Raw genomic sequence first — 5000 nt, forward strand, 5'->3', positions numbered from 1 at the left:
ATTCAATTAACTTCATGCCAATTATTTAGGAAATTACACACAGAATACACAGAGAACATCAGACGATATGACTTTTCTTGGGTTCTCTGTTACGTGGGCCCAGCACGAGATGTTTCACATATGGAAATCTTTGTTTTAAAAGAAAAATAATTGAGAAAAATAAAAAAATAAAAGAATGATATTCGTCCCTTTAACTTTGAGGGACATGCGCGCTTTGCGTGTAGACATTTCATTAGCGTAATCGAAGGTTGAAGATGGATTCCTTCTCCCGGAAAGAAACTGAATAAAATAGATGGGTTTCAAAAAGAAAAAGGAAAAAGAGAGAAAAAAATTAATGTTCTTAAGAACATGAGGGACGAGTCCCCGGAATTTCTGGCGCAGCGAAATATGGCGGACCGGTGATTAATTATACTTCGCTGCGACGCTCCCCCCAAAAATACTTTTTCTCCTCCAGATATTAATGCCAGCTAATTGTGAGGAAAATATTGATAGCTGGGCGATGTTGGAAGAAGTTGAAACGCGATCTTGCACTAGTAGACGTAGCTGTGCGTTTAATGGCTGCTGAACTGGTTCTTTGAAGCCAATCCCATTTGTTTGGGAGATGCTTGATGCAGTCATTGCTGCTTTGAGCAGTGTTGTGAAGCACACACTATCCTATTATTATTATTATTATTATTATTATTATTATTATTATTATTATTATTATTGGAGAAACAAATCCACAGTTATGTAAATATACATATATTTAAATTTAAAAACAGCAAGGATAGCTTTTGGGAATCTGTTCGGTTCCCTCTTATCAATTAATTGGATTATTATTATTATTATTATTATTATTATTATTATTATTATACAGATGACCCCTATTTTCGAAGAACTCGGTCCCATTTACCCGTATGTATGTATGTTATGTATGTATGTATGTATATGTATGTACGTGTATGTGATGATGCGTTGAAAGAAAATCTATACAAGTCATACTTGACATGTGTGCTTACTTACGTTTTCGAATATTACAAAAAAATAAATAAATAAATAAAAATAAGACCCTTCCTCCCCCCCCACCCCCCCCACCCCCACAACCCCTCTTTCCCCCACCCTTCCTCCTACGATGAGAATGAACGTCTAAATAAGAAGGCTTTTATCCGTACCTTCCCACCCCTTTTCCTAACCCCTCCCCCCCCCCCCTTCCCCTCCTACGATAAGAGTAAACTTCTAAAAATTGAGGACTTACCTTTCTTCAATTGGGTTTCGTACTTTCACTGACAATTGTCTTTTAGCGATGAACTGGAGAGTTGCAATTAAACGTAGTGTCTGAAAATAGAGTCAGAGGATTATTATTATTATTATTATTATTATTAATTATTATTATTATTATTATTATTATTAATTCAGAAGATGAACCCTATTCGTATGGAACAAGCCCACCAAAGGAAGCAACTGACTTGAAATTTGAGCTCACGAATAATATGGTGCTCATTAGCTAGTAAGAGAAGGGAAATACGATATAAAAAAAAGACAAAATAAATTAATTAATTAATAATAGATAAAGAATGTATCAAAATGCAAGGAGAAAAGCATTAAGATGCATTACATCTTCGTTTGAACTTTTGAAGTTGCAATTGTACGACATCCTTGGTTTATTTTCACTGTAAGATTCACGATATAACGGAACCGCTTTTTTGCTCAAGTTTAGCCTTGAGGTACAAAACGGGTATTTCGTAGAAGCTTAAATTGTTTGGAATATTCTACCTATGAATAGACTTCCGGTGCCCCAGTCTTCTGGTGCCCCAGGCTTCTTTCGGTGCCCAGGCTTCGTGTGACTAGGGTGTTTATTATTTCTGGCTGTGACTTAAAGAGTTTGTGAAGGCTTTAAAATACGTTGTAAAAGGTGGGTGTGTGAATTTGTGAAGACGTTCGTGTATCTTAAATTTAGTTAGGATACCGTTGGAAAGTAAAACCAAGAATAACATTGGAACATAAAATGCCAATTAGGATAACGTTAGAAATTAAAAAAAAAAATATTAGGATAACGGTAGAAATTGAAAAACCTATTAGGATAACATTAGAAGTTAAAAAACCTATTAGGATAACATTAAAAATTAAAAACCTATTAGGATAACATTATAAATTAAAAACCTATTAGGATAACAATGGAAAGCACCAATTAGGATAACATTAGAAATTATAACACCAATTAGGATAACATTGGAAATTAAAACGCCAATTATGATAACATTGGAAATTAAAACACCAGTTAGGATAACATTGGAAATTAAAAATCCTATTAGGATAACATTGGAAATTAAAACACCAATTAGGATAACATTGAAAATTAAAACGCCAATTAGGATAACAATGAAAATTAAGAAACCTATTAGGATAACGTTATAAATTAAAAAATCTATTAGAATGACATTGGAAATTTAAAAAACAAAACATTAGGATAACATTGGAAATTAAAAACCTACTAAGATAACATTAGAAATTAGAACACCAATCAGGATAACATTGGAAATAAGAAAACCTACTAGGATAACGTTAGAAATTAAAACACTAATAATGATAACATTGGAAATTAAAACACCAATTAGGATAACACTGAAAATTAAAAAACCTATTAGGATAACGTTAGAAATTAAAAAGGCTGTTAGGATGACATTGGAATAAAAAAAAACCATTAGGATAACATTGGAAAGTAAAACGCCAATTAGGATAACATTGAAAATTAAAATCCCAATTAGGATAACATTAAATAGTAAAACACCAATTAGAACCGATTAATATGATACGAGAGATATATAATTTTAACATATGAATTAATAGCAATGCCGCCTGTATAACATTTATCCAATTGCAAGAATGATGGGAATAAATTATTCAAGTTTTTAATTTTTGAGTCAGCGAAAAAAAAAAGTTGCAGACTAGTCATTTCAAAGTAAATAAAAAAATTTAAAAAAAGGATCACAGTGCAGAAATTTTCAAAGCCAAAGCGAATGAATGAAAATGCGATTCGTATATATATGATATATATATATATATATATATATATATATATATATATATATATATTATACACACACACACACACACACACACACACACACACACACACACATATATATATATAGATATATATATATATATATATATATATATATATATATTATATATATATATATGTATATATATATATATGATATATATATATATTTATAGATATATATATATATATATATATATATATGGTATATGTATATATGTATATATATATATATATATATATATATATATATTATATATATATATATATATATATATATATATATATCATATATACACACATATATATATTATAACTATAATATATATATATATATATATATATATATATATATATATACATATACATATATATATATATATATATATATTTTATATATATATATAGATAATATACATATATATATATTATATATATATATATATATATATATATATATATATAGATATATATATATATATATATCTATATATATCTACAGTAGTATCTCGAGATACCGAAAGGCACAAACTTACGAAAAACGCGAGATACGAAAGCCAATACGAAAATTTAACTTGGCTCCTACATACGAAAAGTTTTCAACAAGATACGAAAGGTTTCTGAAAGTCCGAGATTCGCCCGGATAACAATTTTGAAAATCACGCCGCGCGCCGCCATCTTAGTATACTAGTAGACTCGCCACCATCCTCCTGCTCTCCCATTGGTTCCTGATGCTAGTCGCGGCCATGAAATCTTTCTCTCCTATTGCCAGCGTCCCTCCCATCATGCATCTACTATGTACAAACCGTGGTGGCGTGGCTCGGCCACGCGGTACCAGCATTGTTATAGTACCACGCGTACGCGGTATTCGTTTTCGGGATCGTCAATGTGTACATATATTTTTTTTTAAAGTGACCAAGATCTCTCACATGGGATAAGTGATCAAGGTCTCTCTCATGGGATAACAGGAAACTTTGCGAAGGTTGGTAGAATCTCCACTCCCTGCTGAACAGAGGGTGTAGACCAATCATTTACAACATGCATACCAGTATGTAGTGTACGTATAATCAAGGCACTTCAGTTTATGTTGAAGGTCAGCAGCCGAACATTCAGTACCCAAATCAGTTGCAGAGAGAGCATTTGGTTGAACAGGGTTTTGATGGCCAACACCGGGCCAACAGAGTCATATGGAGCAAAAAAAGAAAAAAGAAAGTTGAAATTCTGTAAAAAAAAAAAAAAAAAAAAAAAAAAAAAAAACCTACGTAAAGTAAAAAAAGTTAAAACAATCAAAAAAAGAAGAAAAAACAGCAGAAATTAAAGCAGCTTTTCATAAAGTGCAATCATTAGTAGAAGACACCCCCCGAAAAAGGCTCGCACAGGAACATTGTGAAAAGTACGTAGGCGAAACAAAAAATCTTCCTTGGATAGTTATGTTGTAGTACGTACGTATATTTTTTAAAGTGTACGTACGTACATATTACATACAAAAAACAAACAAAAAAGGCAGAAATTAAAGCCGCTTTTCATAAAAATGCAATCATTTGTAGAAGACACCCCCGAAAAGGCTCACACAGGAACATTGTGAAAAGTAGGCAGAAGCAATCTTCCTTGGATAGTTACGTATGTACGTAGCCTCACTCGAAAAGGTAGCTTCCACATTTTACGTTACGATAATAATATTTCTTGTACACTAATATACACTTTATTTACAGGTTTTGCATTTTTAGTCTTAATTTAGGTATTGATTGGTCCAAATTGTTGTAGTATTTCATTGTTTATCGGTCAATTTAGCTTTATTATGAAATTTAATGGGGTGTTTTTGGAGGGCTTGGAACGGATTAGCCATTTTACATGTAAAAATGTGGTCCAAGATACGAAAACCTCATGATACGAAGGGCGCCTCGGAACGGATTAATTTCGTATCTCGAGGTACTACTATATATATATATATATATAT

At 31.5% G+C, this 5000-nt stretch overlaps 1 protein-coding gene across 2 annotated transcripts in view; it reads right to left on the reverse strand.

Annotated features, from left to right (window-relative positions):
- Window positions 1–5000, reverse strand: part of LOC135196358 (trace amine-associated receptor 4-like) — a 319564-nt gene that overhangs the window by 217274 nt on the left and 97290 nt on the right. For both annotated transcript variants that reach the window (XM_064223137.1, XM_064223136.1), the window contains one exon: window positions 1235–1314. The gene's annotated coding sequence lies outside the window, so the exon portion shown is untranslated. The remainder of the gene's footprint in view (window positions 1–1234; window positions 1315–5000) is intronic.

This window comes from Macrobrachium nipponense, chromosome 17, assembly GCF_015104395.2.
Source record: "Macrobrachium nipponense isolate FS-2020 chromosome 17, ASM1510439v2, whole genome shotgun sequence".
NCBI classification, from domain to species: Eukaryota; Metazoa; Arthropoda; class Malacostraca; order Decapoda; family Palaemonidae; genus Macrobrachium; species Macrobrachium nipponense.